Raw genomic sequence first — 15336 nt, forward strand, 5'->3', positions numbered from 1 at the left:
ATGTCAAGGGCAAATTTAGCCCAAACTTCTTCACAGATATGCTTGGTATGCGACCGGATGACGTTGCCTGCGTTTCCTGTGATAGGAAGCATGGCGGCGATGCATCTGCCTACGCAGCCTGGATGCGTATACAGGTGTCTACCTCTATTTCAAGGTTTCTGCAATGTGATTGTAACTGAATTGGAGAGTATCACTGGACGGCACTACACATTCTGGGCGGCCTTGCCCTGTACTGATCAGCCCCCACATGCTATTTTATCCGTTGCAGTTTCTACTTTTTTTTTTTAGCAAAAACTGCTATGAACTCTGAATAACGGCCAAAATCTTCTAATGGTGCCTATAAATATATATTATCTATCCATCCTTCCATCCAGTGGCGGAACTTGTGAGTGGTGGGCCCAGGTGCAAAAATATAATTTGGGCCCCCCTCATCCATCCTAACCCAAGTTCACAATATGCTACATGGGTGACAGGGAGAGACTTGGGTAACAGCGGAAGGTAGTGAGTGACAGAGGGAGGCAGTGGATGACTGGGGTAAAAGCACAATGTCCTACATGGTGCAGAGAATAGGGGCCATGAATCTTGGTGTGGTCAGGAACACAGTGGCCTCTGCTCTGTCTATGACAGGGGCCCCCGTCCCTTGTGCTTTCCTCAGTTTGGCACTCAATCAGACAGTCCCTGACAGTGTCAGTTACACAAGGTGTGAGCTGCCTTTAAGTCACAGACAGCAGTGAGTCAGAATTTTTTTTAGATGTTTGTTAATTAGAGGCAGTATGTAGCTATGATCATCAGCACTGATAAGTGGCAGGACTCCTCTGTCAGTCCAGCACTCACAAGGTCAGCCCTACTAAGGTACGGGGCAGGTCCCTCATACAGTGGCGACCACCCTGCTCTCTGCACTGGGCCATTTATACGACATTGCTCAAACTGATCTGTGGGAGGAGGAAGGGGGACAGGAGATAAATTGTTGCTGATCCGGGCAGCAGTGGGTTCCTTAGTCCTCAGGGGCCCGGGTGCAATGCACCTGTTGCACCAATGGCAGCTTCAACTCTCTATCTACCTATCTATCTATCTAGCTATCTATCTCCAAACATCTAATCCATACTAGACGAACTATGGGAACGTGAGGGACCTACCTACACATTTGGTGGGAACGCTGGTACTATCCCTATTCTGGGATGCAGCTCTGACTGTGTGCATGCATGTACGTAATTTTTCTTGGCAGCAAAATGAGTTAGCCCATAGGTGTTAACAGAAGAAAAAAATATATGTAGAAGTATAATGTAGGCCAGTAGAAATAAATGAAAATAAATATTTGAAAGTAAATAATAGGATTTTAATTACCTGCCGGTAAATCCTTTTCTCGTAGTCCATAGAGGATGCTGGGGTCCATTTTAGTACCATGGGGTATAGACGGTTCTGCAGGAGCCTTCGACACTTTAAGACTTTTTAACAGTGTCAACTGGCTCCTCCCTCTATGCCCCTCCTCCAGACCCCAGTATAGGAACTGTGCCCGAGGAGACGGACAATCCCGAGAGAGGAATTACTATTAAAATTGTGGAGAGATTCACACCATACATAAAAAACATGTCAGCTAACATGGCCAATAGCATAACTCATGTCAACCAGCATGTATAATGCAACAGCTGTCAACATCTGAACACGTGTGCAAAAAGATAAACGTAATCAGCAGGAAAAATTAGCACTGTGCGGGCGCCCAGCATCCTCTACAGACTACGAGAAAAGGATTTACCGGCAGGTAATTAAAATCCTATCTTCTCTTACGTCCTAGAGGATGCTGGGGTCCATTTTAGTACCATGGGGATATACCAAAGCTCCCAGTACGGGCAGGAAAGTGGTAATGTTCCTGCAGAACAGACTGACCAAATTGAAGGTCGTCAGCAGCCAAGGTGTCAAACTTATAAAACTTAGCAAATGTGTTTGCCCCCGACCAAGTAGCAGCTCGGCAGATTTGCAAAGCCGAGACCCCCTGGGCAGCCGCCCAGGACGAACCCACTTTCCTTGTAGAGTGGGCTTTTACCGAAGTCGGTAACGGCAATCCTGCCGTGGAATGAGCGTGCTGAATGGTACCCCTGATCCAGCGCGCAATAGTCTGCTTAGAAGCAGGACCCCCAATCTTGCTGGGGTCATAGAGGACAAACAGACATTCTGTTTTCCTTATCTGAGCCGTTCTTGCAACATAAGTCCTCAGCGCTCCGACGACATCCAAGGACTTTGAGACGGCTGAGGTGTCAGAAGCTACTGGCACCACCACTGGTTGGTTGATATGAAAAGAAGACACAACCTTCGGAAGAAAGTGCTGACGTGTTCTCAGTTCAGCCCTATCTTCATGAAATATCAAATAAGGACTCTGTGACAGAGCTCCTAACTCAGACACTCGTCTGCCTGAAGCCAAGGCCAACAGCATGACCACTTTCCAAGTGAGAAACTTTAACTCCACCTCTTGCAGAGGCTCAAAACTGTCCGATTTAAGGAACTGCAAGACCACATTAAAATCCCATGGCGCCGCAGGAGGCTCAAAGAGAGGTTGGATGCGCAGAACCCCCTTCACGAACGTCTGGACCTCAGGAAGAGAAGCCAATTGTTTCTGCAAGAAACTTAACAAGGCCGAAATCTGAACCTTGATAGATCCTAATCTCAATCCAGCATCCACACCTGCCTGTAGAAACTCCACCGCAGGAGACTTCTTGGATTCACACCAAGATACATATTTTCTCCAAATACAATGGTAATGTTTGGACGTTACCCCTTTCCTGGCCAGAATAAGTGTGGAAATGACTTCATTGGGAATACCCTTACGGGCTAGGATCTGGCGCTCAACAGCCATGCTGTCAAACGCAACCGCACTAAGTCCTGATAAACTAACGGCCCCTGCTGAAACAGGTCCTCACGAAGAGGAAGAAGCTGAGGATCTTCCATTAATAACTCTTGAAGATCTGGATACCAAGCCCTCCTTGGCCAGTCCGGAGCAATGAGTATTGCTCGAACTCCTGTTCTTCTGATGATTTTGAGAACTTTTGGAATAAGTGAAAGTGGAGGGAACAGATACACCGACCGAAACACCCACTGGGTTACTAGTGCATCTATCGCTATTGCTTGTGGGTCTCTTGACCTGGAACAATATTTCTGAAGCTTCTTGTTGAGGCATGATGCCATCATATCCACTTGAGGAACACCCCAACAACTTGCCACCTCCGCAAAGACTTCTGGGTGGAGGCCCCATTCTCCTGGATGGAGATAGTGTCTGCTGAGGAAGTCTGCTTCCCAGTTGTCCACTCCCGTAATGAAAATTGCCGACAGAGCTTTTGCATGTCTTTCTGCCCAGAGGAGTATCTTTGTCACCTCTGCCATTGCCGCTCTGTTTTTTGTTCCACCTCGACTGTTTTTGTAAGCTACTGCCGTTACATTGTCAGACTGGATCTGTATGGGACGACCTTGAAGAAGGTGTGCCGCTTGATGAAGACTGTTGTACACAGCTCTCAACTCCAGAATGCTTATGTGAAAGCGAGTTTCTTAACTTGACCATCTTCCTTGGAAGCTTTCGCCTTGCGTGACTGCTCCCCATCCTCGGAGACTTGCATCCGTGGTCACCAGGATCCAGGCCCGAATCCCGAACCTGCGTCCCTCCAGGAGGTGAGAAATTTGTAGCCACCAAAGGAGCGAAATTCTGGCTTTCGCTGAAAAGGTTATCCTTTGATGCATGTGGAGATGCGACCCGGATCACTTGTCCAGTAGGTCCCACTGGAAGACCCTGGCATGGAATCGGCCATTTTGTAGCGCCTCGTAAGCCGCTACCATTTTTCCCAACAGACAAATGCACTGATGAATTGATGCTGTTCTTGGTCTCAAACGTTGTTTGAGCATGCTCTGGAGCTCCTGAGCCTTTTCCACCGGTAGAAATACTCTCTGTATCTCGGTGTCCAGTATCATCCCCAAAAATTATAATCTCATTGTCGGTTCCAACTGCGATTTTGGAAAGTTGATGATCCAACCGTGCTGTTGAAGCACCTTCGGGGACAATGCTATGTTCTAGAGTAGCTTGTCCCTGGATATCGCTTTTATGAGGAGATCGTCCAAGTATGCAATTATGTTTACTCCTTGTTTGCAAAGGAGAACCATCATCTCCGCCATCACCTTGGTGAATATTCTCGGAGCCGTGGAGAGCCAGAACGGTAATGTCTGGAATTGGTAGTGGCAATCCTGAACCGCAAACCTCAGGTATGCTTGATGTGGCGGGTAAATGGGGACATGCAAGTAAGCATCCTTGATGTCCACTGACACCAGAAATTCCTTTTCTTCCAAGCTGGAAATCACCGCTCTCAAGGATTCCATCTTGAATTTGAACCTTTTCAAATAAAGATTCAGAGATTTTAGGTTTAAAATCGGTCTGACCGAGCCATCCGACTTCGGCACAACAAACAGGCTTGAATAAAAACCTTGGTTTCTTTGTTCGGCAGGAACCAAGTAAAATTATTTTGTCTTGACATAATTTGTATATTGTGTTCAGGACATTTGTGACGTCCTGAGCAGAAACTGGCAAGGATGATTTGAAACGTCGGCATGGGGGAAGGTCTTGAAATTCCAACCTGTAACCTTGGGATACTATCTGTAATATCCAAGGATCCAGGTCTGAGTGAAGCCAGACCTGGCTGAAAAATAATAGACGTGCCCCCACCCGATCGCACTCCCACAGAGGAGCCCCAGCGTCATGCTGTGCCTTTTGCAGAAGTAGTTGCTGACTTCTGCTCCTGGGAGCCTGACGGTGTTGTAGATTTTCTACCTTTTCCTCTCCCTTTTCCTGTGACAAAAGGGGTACTCTTAGCCTTTTTGTACTTGTTGGGCCGAAAGGACTGCATAGTATGAGAATGATATACTTTTTTAGCCGGTGTAGCTGCCGACGGCAGAAATGCTGACTTGCCAGATGTATTAGTTGATATCATGGCATCTAGTTTCCAAAGAGGGCCTCACCATTGTAGGGGAGCGCCCCAATATTTCTTTTGGATTCAGCATCAGCGTTCCATTGGCGGATCCAGAGCGCCCTGTGGCTGAAATCACCATAGTAGAGGCCCTTGAGCCCAGTAAGCCTACGTCCTTCATAGCCTCAACCAAGTAACATGCAGAATCTTTGATATGACCTAGAACTTGCAGCATATCATCTTTATCGACAGTGTCAATATTAACAATTAAATTGTCTGCCCACTTTTCCACTGCGTTACCTACCCACGCAGAAGCAATTGCGGGCCCGAGTAACTTACCCGTAGCAACATAGATGGACTTTAAAGTCGTCTCTAATTTGCGGTCAGCAGGTTCTTTTAATGAAGCTGACCCTGGGGCAGGTAAAATGATTTTCTTTGACAACCTAGAGACTGAGGTGTCTATCATTGGGGGTGACTCCCACTTACGCCTGTCCTCTTCAGGCAAAGGGTACGCTATCCTTAGACGGAGGAAAAGTCACCACCTGTTTTTTTATTTTATTTTTATTTAACTTAAAATAATATTTTTCCTCAGATGGAGGTGTTGTGTCAGGAAATTCCAACACCTCATTTATAGTGACTATCATACATTGAATGCGCTTAGCCAGTTTGGGATCTACCCCCCTCAAATCTCCAGTGTCGACTTCAGTGTCGGAGTCTGTATCAGTGACCCTTTGCATAATTTGGGTCAGAGACCTTTTCTGGGAACAGGAGGGGTCCCGAGTGGGTGACGTGGAGGAATCAGCAAACAGAGCATCCTCCACAGACTGTCTTGCTTTGTCTGTTGTTCAGACTCAGAGAATTTACATATTACTCTGCAGCTTTCTCACCCACACAGGCTCAGAACACTCTTGTGCCTCCAAAATGGTTTCCTCTCGGGAAGAACTTTCTCTAGACATGTTACACACGTGTACAGTCACACCTCTCACACACACAGGGGAGCTATTGGGGACAGATCTACCTAAAGTCTGTCAGAGACCCAGAGGGGATTGCCAGTCCACATCACGCGCCCTATATGTATTGCATACAATAAGTACACAAACACAGTGCTTCTTTATCCAATATGAAGCCCGCAGACTTTAATAAACTATGCGCTCCCCTCCCCTTCTATAACACCCTGGTACTTGTATCAGCGATGTGTGAGGAGAAGCAGCGTTCAGGATCAGCGCTCCGGTGTCTATGTGAGGAGAAAATGGCGCCAAAGTGTTACTAGCAATTCTGAGAAGCCCCGCCTCCTGTAATGGCGCGGTTCAGCTTCAGGAACACAATATTTATACTGGCAGGGGTATGTACACCAGCGGCTCCCTTGTGTGTACTATGTCGCCAGTGAGAGTAAGGATTTTATTTTTCCTGTCCCTCAGAGCGCGCCCTCCCCCCCCCCCCCCACCTGCAGCCTGTGCTGAGAGACATGTTTGTGCGTAATGCCGCCATGATGACCGGAGGGCCCCTCTCTGCAGGTCTCCGGTAAATACTCACCAGCCTTCTGACTTCTGGCTCTGTTAGGGGGTGGCGGCAGTGCTGTGGGAGTGAGCAGCAGCCAAGCAAGGGCTGTGTCCAGTACCCTTCAGGAGCTAATGGTGTCCTGTTAGCGGAAGCAGAGCCATTGAACTAATTGAGAAGTTGCTTCCTACTTCCCCCCCTAAGTCCCGTGAAGCAGGGAAGCTGTTGCCAGCAGCTTTCCTGTAAAATAAAAAACCTAACAAAGTCTTTTCCAGCAGAACTCTGTAGAGCTCCACTGGTGTGCATCCAGTCTCCCAGGCACATTTTCTAAACTGAGGTCTGGAGGAGGGGCATAGAGGGAGGAGCCAGTTCACACTGTTAAAAAGTATTAAAGTGCCGAAGGCTCCTACGGAACCATCTATACACCATGGTACTAAAATGGACCCCAGCATCCTCTAGGACTTTAGAGAAAAAATAAGATTTTACTCACCGGTAAATCTATTTCTCGTAGTCCGTAGTGGATGCTGGGAACTCCGTAAGGACCATGGGGAATAGATGGGCTAAGCAGGAGACTGGGCACTCTAAAGAAAGATTTAGTACTACCTGGTGTGCACTGGCTCCTCCCTCTATGCCCCTCCTCCAGACCTCAGTTAAGGAAACTGTGCCCGGAAGAGCTGACATTACAAGGAAAGGATTTTGGAATCCAGGGTAAGACTCATACCAGCCACACCAATCACACCGTATAACTCGTGATAACTGGGTAAGTTTAACAGTATGAACAACAAACAAGCATCACTCAACTGATGCCACATAACATAACCCTTTAGTAAGCAATAACTATATACACGTATTGCAGAAAGTCCGCACTTGGGACGGGCGCCCAGCATCCACTACGGACTATGAGAAAATAAGAATTTACTTACCGATAATTCTATTTCTCGGAGTCCGTAGTGGATGCTGGGGTTCCTGAAAGGACCATGGGGAATAGCGGCTCCGCAGGAGACAGGGCACAAAAGTAAAGCTTTTACAGGTCAGGTGGTGTGTACTGGCTCCTCCCCCCATGACCCTCCTCCAGACTCCAGTTAGGTACTGTGCCCGGACGAGCGTACACAATAAGGGAGGATTTTGAATCCCGGGTAAGACTCATACCAGCCACACCAATCACACCGTACAACTTGTGATCTAAACCCAGTTAACAGTATGATAACAGAGGAGCCTCTGAAAGATGGCTTCCTAAACAATAACCCGAATTAGTTAACAATAACTATGTACAAGTATTGCAGATAATCCGCACTTGGGATGGGCGCCCAGCATCCACTACGGACTCCGAGAAATAGAATTATCGGTAAGTAAATTCTTATTTTCTCTATCGTCCTAAGTGGATGCTGGGGTTCCTGAAAGGACCATGGGGATTATACCAAAGCTCCCAAACGGGCGGGAGAGTGCGGATGACTCTGCAGCACCGAATGAGAGAACTCCAGGTCCTCCTTTGCCAGGGTATCAAATTTGTAAAAATTTACAAACGTGTTCTCCCCTGACCACGTAGCTGCTCGGCAGAGTTGTAATGCCGAGACCCCTCGGGCAGCCGCCCAAGATGAGCCCACCTTCCTTGCGGAATGGGCCTTAACAGATTTAGGCTGTGGCAGGCCTGCCACAGAAAGTACAAGTTGAATTTTGTTACAAAACCAACGAGCAATCGACTGCTTAGAAGCAGGTGCACCCAACTTGTTGGGTGCATACAGTATAAACAGCGAGTCAGATTTTCTGACTCCAGCCGTCCTTTAATGTATATTTTTAAGGCTCTGACAACGTCCAACAACTTGGAGTCCTTCAAGTCGTCTGTAGCCGCAGGCACTACAATAGGCTGGTTCAGGTGAAACGCTGATACCACCTTAGGGAGAAAATGCGGACGCGTCCGCAGCTCTGCCCTATGTCGAATGGAAAATTATATAAGGGCTTTTATAAGACAAAGCCGCCAGTTCAGATACTCTCCCGGCCGAAGCCAGGGCCAGTAACATAGTCACTTTCCATGTGAGATATTTCAAATCCACATTCTTTAGTGGTTCAAACCAATTGGATTTGAGGAAATCTAAAACTACATTTAGATCCCACGGTGCCACCTTAGGCACCACAGGAGGCTGTATATGCAGTACTCCTTTGATAAAAATCTGGACCTCAGGGACTGAGGCCAATTCTTTGTGGAAGAATATTGATAGGGCCGAAATTTGAACCTTAATAGATCCCAATTTGAGACCCATAGACAATCCTGATTGCAGGAAATGTAGGAAAACGACCCAGTTGAAATTCCTCCATCGGAGCACTCCGCTGCTCGCACCACGCAACATATTTTCGCCAAATACGGCGATAATGCTTCGCGGTGACTTCCTTCCTTGCCTTTATCAAGGTAGGAATGACTTCTTCTGGAATGCCTTTTCCTTTTTGGATCTGGCATTCAACGCCATGCCGTCAAACGCAGCCGCGGTAAGTCTTGAAAAAGACAAGGACCCTGCTGAAGCAGGTCCCTTCTCAGAAGTAGAGGCCACGGATCGTCCGTGACCATCTCTTGAAGTTCCGGGTACCAAGTCCTTCTTGGCCAATCCGGAGCCACTAGTCTTACTCCTCTTTGCCGTATAATCCTCAATACCTTTGGTATGAGAGGCAGAGGAGGAAACACATATACCAACTGGTACACCCAAGGTGTTACCAGCGCGTCCACAGCTATTGCCTGCGGATCTCTTGACCTGGCGCAATACCTGTCCAGTGTTTTGTTGAGGCGAGACGCCATCATGTCCACCATTGGTTTTACCCAACGGTTTAATAGCATGTGGAAAACTTCTGGATGAAGTCCCCACTCTCCCGGGTGAAGGTCGTGTCTGCTGAGGAAGTCTGCTTCCCAGTTGTCCACGCCCGGGATGAATACTGCTGACAGTGCTATCACGTGATTCTCCGCCCAGCGAAGGATCCTGGCAGCTTCTGCCATTGCCCTCCTGCTTCTTGTGCCGCCCTGTCTGTTTACATGGGCGACTGCCGTGATGTTGTCCGACTGGATCAACACCGGTCTTCCTTGAAGCAGAGGTTCCGCCTGGCTTAGAGCATTGTAGATTGCTCTTAGTTCCAGAATGCTTATGTGAAGAGACTTTTTCAGGCTCGACCACACTCCCTGGAAATTTCTTCCCTGTGTGACTGCTCCCCAGCCTCTCAGGCTGGCATCCGTGGTCACCAGGATCCAATCCTGCATGCCGAATCTGCGGCCCTCCAATAGATGAGCCTCCTGCAACCACCACAGAAGGGATACCCTTGTCCTCGGCGACAGGGTTATCCGCAGGTGCATCTGAAGATGCGACCCTGACCATTTGTCCAACAGATCCCTTTGCATGGAATCTGCCGAAAGGGATTGCTTCGTAAGAAGCTACCATTTTTTCCCAGGACTCTTGTGCATTGATGTACAGACACCTTTCCTGGTTTTAGGAGGTTCCTGACCAGGTCAGATAACTCCTTGGCTTTTTCTTCGGGAAGAAAAACCTTTTTCTGAACTGTGTCCAGAATCATCCCCAGGAACAGCAGACGAGTTGTCGGCATTAATTGGGATTTTGGAATATTCAGAATCCATCCGTGCTGCTTTAGCACCTCTTGAGATAGTGCTAAACCCATCTCTAGCTGTTCTCTGGACCTTGCCCTTATTAGGAGATCGTCCAAGTATGGGATAATTAATACGCCTTTTCTTCGAAGAAGAAATATTATCTCGGCCATTACCTTTGTAAAGACCCGAGGTGCCGTGGACAAACCAAACGGCAGCGTCTGAAACTGATAGTGACAGTTTTGTACAACGAACCTGAGGTACCCCTGGTGTGAGGGGTAATTGGAACGTGGAGATACGCATCCTTGATGTCCAAGGATACCATAAAGTCCCCTTCTTCCAGGTTCGCTATCACTGCTCTGAGTGACTCCATCTTGAACTTGAACTTCTTTATGTATAGGTTCAAGGACTTCAGATTTAGAATAGGCCTTACCGAGCCATCCGGCTTCGGTACCACAAATAGAGTGGAATAATACCCCTTCCCTTGTTGTAGAAGAGGTACCTTGACTATCACCTGCTGAGAATACAGCTTGTGAATGGCTTCCAAAACCGTCTCCCCTTCTGAGGGGGACGTTGGTAAAGCAGACTTCAGCAAACGGCGAGGTGGCTCTGTCTCTAATTTCAACCTGTACCCCTGAGATATTATCTGCAGGATCCAGGGATTTACCTGCGAGTGAGCCCACTGCGCGCTGTAATTTTTGAGACGACCGCCTACCGCCCCCGAGTCCGCTTGCGAAGCCCCAGCGTCATGCTGAGGCTTTTGTAGAAGCCGGGGAGGGCTTCTGTTCCTGGGAAGGAGCTGCCTGTTGCTGTCTCTTCCCTCGTTCTCTGCCTCGTGGCAGATATGAATAGCCCTTTGCTCTCTTATTTTTAAAGGAACGAAAGGGCTGCGGTTGAAAGGTCGGTGCCTTTTTCTGTTGGGGAGTGACTTGAGGTAGAAAGGTGGATTTCCCGGCCGTAGCCGTGGCCACCAAATCCGATAGACCGACCTCAAATAACTCCTCTACGCATCGCCTGTCCACTGTCGTGTCCATAAAGCTCTTCTGGCCGAAATGGACATAGCACTTACCCGTGATGCCAGTGTGCAGATATCGCTCTGTGCATCACGCATATAAAGAAATGCATCCTTTATTTGTTCTAACGACAGTAAAATATTGTCCCTGTCCAGGGTATCAATATTTTCGATCAGGGACTCTGACCAAACTACCCCAGCACTGCACATCCAGGCAGTCGCAATAGCTGGTCGTAGTATAACACCTGCATGTGTGTATATACCTTTTTGGATATTTTCCATCCTCCTATCTGATGGATCTTTAAGTGCGTCCGTCTCAGGAGAGGGTAACGCCACTTGTTTTGATAAGCGTGTTAGCGCTTTGTCCACCCTAGGAGGTGTTTCCCAGCGCTCCCTAACCTCTGGCGGGAAAGGGTATAAAGCCAATAACTTCTTTGAAATTAGCAGTTTTTTATCGGGGCACCCCACGCTTCATCACACACGTCATTTAATTCTTCTGATTCGGTAAAACTACTGGTAGTTTTTTCACACCCCACATAATACCCTGTTTAGTGGTACCTGTAGTATCAGCTAAATGTAACATCTCCTTTATTGCCAAAATCATATAACGTGTGGCCCTACTGGAAAATACGGTTGATTCGTCACCTTCACCACCGGAATCAGTGCCTGTGTCTGGGTCTGTGTCGACCGACTGAGGCAAGGGACGTTTTACAGCCCCTGACGGTGTTTGAGGCGCCTGGACAGACACTAATTGAGTGTCCGGCCGCCTCATGTCGGCAAACGACTGCTTAAGCGAGTTGACGCTATCCCGTAATTCCACAGATAAAGGCATCCATTCTGGTGTCGACCCCCTAGGAGGTGACATCCTCATATTTGGCAATTGCTCCGCCTCCACACCAATAACGTCCTCATACATGTCGACACACACGTACCGACACACAGCAGACACACAGGGAATGCTCTATACGAAGACAGGACCCACTAGCCCTTTGGGGAGACAGAGGGAGAGTCTGCCAGCACACACCAAAAAGCGCTATATATGACAGGGATAGCCTTATGATTAAGTGCTCCCTTATAGCTGCTTTTATATTAATATATTGCCATTTATTCTGCCCCCCCTCTCTGTTATACCCTGTTTCTGTAGTGCAGTGCAGGGGAGAGACCTGGGAGCCTTCCTGACCAGCGGAGCTGTGACAGAAAATGGCGCCGTGTGCTGAGGAGATAGGCCCCGCCCCTTTTTCGGCGGGCTCGTCTCCCGCTATTTAGTACATTTAGGCAGGGGTAAATATCTCCATATAGCCTCTGGGGCTATATGTGAGGTATTTTTAGCCTTTTTAAAGGTTTTCATTTGCCTCCCAGGGCGCCCCCCCCCAGCGCCCTGCACCCTCAGTGACTGCCGTGTGAAGTGTGCTGAGAGGAAAATGGCGCACAGCTGCAGTGCTGTGCGCTACCTTAAGAAGACTGCAGGAGTCTTCAGCCGCCGATTCTGGACCTCTTCTTGCTTCAGCATCTGTGAGGGGGCCGGCGGCGTGGCTCCGGTGACCATCCAGGCTGTACCTGTGATCGTCCCTCTGGAGCTTCATGTCCAGTAGCCAAGAAGCCAATCCATCCTGCACGCAGGTGAGTTCACTTCTTCTCCCCTCTGTCCCTCGTTGCAGTGATCCTGTTGCCAGCAGGAATCACTGTAAAATAAAAAACCTAAGCTAAACTCTCTAAGCAGCTCTTTATGAGAGCCACCTAGAATTGCACCCTTCTCGGCCGGGCACAAAAATCTAACTGGAGTCTGGAGGAGGGTCATGGGGGGAGGAGCCAGTACACACCACCTGACCTGTAAAAGCTTTACTTTTGTGCCCTGTCTCCTGCGGAGCCGCTATTCCCCATGGTCCTTTCAGGAACCCCAGCATCCACTTAGGACGATAGAGAAATAGATTTACCGGTGAGTAAAATCTTATTTTCTCTAACGTCCTAGTGGATGCTGGGGACTCCGTAAGGACCATGGGGATTATACCAAAGCTCCCAAACGGGCAGTAGAGTGCGGATGACTCTGCAGCACCGAATGGGCAAACTCAAGGTCCTCCTCAGCCAGGGTATCAAACTTGTAGAACTTTGCAAATGTGTTTGAACCCGACCAAGTAGCAGCTCGGCAAAGCTGTAAGGCCGAGACCCCTCGGGCAGCTGCCCAAGAAGAGCCCACCTTTCTCGTAGAATGGGCTTTCACTGATTTTGGATGCGGCAACCCAGCCGCAGAATGAGCCTGCTGAATCGTGCCACAGATCCAGCGAGCAATAGTTTGCTTTGAAGCAGGAGCACCCAGCTTGTTGGATGCATACAGGACAAACAGCGAGTCAGTCTTCCTGACTCCAGCCGTTCTGGTCACATAAATCTTCAAAGCCCGGACTACGTCAAGCAACTTGGAATCCTCCAAGTCACCAGTAGCCGTAGGCACCACAATAGGTTGGTTCAAATGAAAGGATGACACCACCTTTGGCAGAAATTGCGGACGAGTCCGCAATTCTGCCCTATTCATATGGAAAACCAGATAGGGGCTTTTACATGACAAAGCCGCCAATTCTGACACACGCCTAGCCGAAGCTAAGGCCAACAGCATGACCACTTTCCACGTGAGATACTTTAGCTCCACGGTCTTAAGTGGCTCACACCAGTGGGATTTCAGGAAACTCAACACCACGTTAAGATCCCAAGGTGCCACTGGCGGCACAAAAGGGGGCTGAATATGCAGCACTCCCTTAACAAACGTCTGAACCTCAGGCAGTGAAGCCAGTTCTTTTTGGAAGAAAATGGATAGGGCCGAAATCTGGACCTTTATGGACCCTAATTTCAGGCCCATAGTCACTCCTGACTGTAGGAAGTGTAGGAATCGACCCAGCTGGAATTCCTCTGTAGGGGCCTTCCTGGCCTCACACCAAGCAACATATTTTCGCCATATACGGTGATAATGCTTTGCTGTCACATCCTTCCTAGCCTTTATCAGCGTAGGAATAACTTCATCTGGAATGCCTTTTTCCGCTAGGATCCGGCGTTCAACCGCCATGCCGTCAAACGCAGCCGTGGTAAGTCTTGGAACAGACAGGGCCCCTGTTGTAACAGGTCCTGTCTGAGAGGCAGAGGCCACGGGTCCTCTGTGAGCATTTCTTGCAATTCCGGGTACCAAGTCCTTCTTGGCCAATCCGGAACAATGAGTATTGTTCTCACTCCTCTTTTTCTTACACTTCTCAGCACCTTTGGTATGAGAGGAAGAGGAGGAAACACATAGACCGACTGGAACACCCACGGTGTTACTAGTGCGTCCACAGCTATCGCCTGAGGGTCCCTTGACCTGGCGCAATATCTTTTTATCTTTTTGTTGAGACGGGACGCCATCATGTCCACCTGTGGCAGTTCCCATCGATTTGCAATCTGCGTGAAGACTTCTTGATGAAGTCCCCACTCTCCCGGGTGGAGGTCGTGCCTGCTGAGGAAGTCTGCTTCCCAGTTGTCCACTCCCGGAATGAACACTGCTGACAGTGCTAGTACGTGATTCTCCACCCAACGAAGAATCCTGGTGGCTTCTGCCATTGCCACCCTGCTTCTTGTGCCGCCCTGGCGGTTTACATGGGCCACTGCCGTGATGTTGTCTGACTGAATCAGCACTGGTTGGTTTTGAAGCAGAGGCTCCGCTTGACTCAGGGCGTTGTATACGGCCCTTAGTTCCAGGATATTGATGTGCAGACAAGTCTCCTGACTTGACCACAGTCCCTGGAAGTTTCTGCCTTGAGTGACTGCCCCCCATCCTCGGAGGCTTGCATCCGTGGTCACCAGGACCCAGTCCTGTATGCCGAACCTGCGGCCCTCAAGGAGGTGAGCACTTTGCAGCCACCACAGAAGAGACACCCTGGCCCTGGGGGACAGGGTGATCAGCCGATGCTTCTGAAGATGCGATCCGGACCATTTGTCCAACAGATCCCACTGAAAGATCCTCGCATGGAACCTGCCGAAGGGAATGGCTTCGTTTGACGCCACCATCTTTCCCAGGACACGCGTGTAGTGATGCACCGATACCGGTTTTGGTTTTTAGGAGGCCTCTGACCAGAGTCACGAGCTCCTGAGCCTTCTCCTCCGGGAGAAACACCCTTTTCTGGTTTGTGTCCAGAATCATGCCCAGGAAGGGCAGACGCGTCGTAGGAATCAGCTGCGACTTTGGAATATTCAGAATCCAGCCGTGCTGTTGCAACACTTCCTGAGAGTGTGCTACGCTGATCAGCAACCGCTCCTTGGACCTCGCCTTTATGAGGAGATCATCCAAGTATGGGATA

The 15336-nt window shown here is 48.9% G+C and overlaps 1 protein-coding gene across 5 annotated transcripts in view; it reads right to left on the reverse strand.

Annotated features, from left to right (window-relative positions):
• The window catches only part of NIPSNAP1 (nipsnap homolog 1), a 74881-nt gene that overhangs the window by 11773 nt on the left and 47772 nt on the right, over nt 1-15336 (reverse strand). The gene's annotated exons all lie outside the window — the stretch shown is intronic.

Source organism: Pseudophryne corroboree, chromosome 1 (assembly GCF_028390025.1).
Source record: "Pseudophryne corroboree isolate aPseCor3 chromosome 1, aPseCor3.hap2, whole genome shotgun sequence".
NCBI lineage: Eukaryota > Metazoa > Chordata > Amphibia > Anura > Myobatrachidae > Pseudophryne > Pseudophryne corroboree.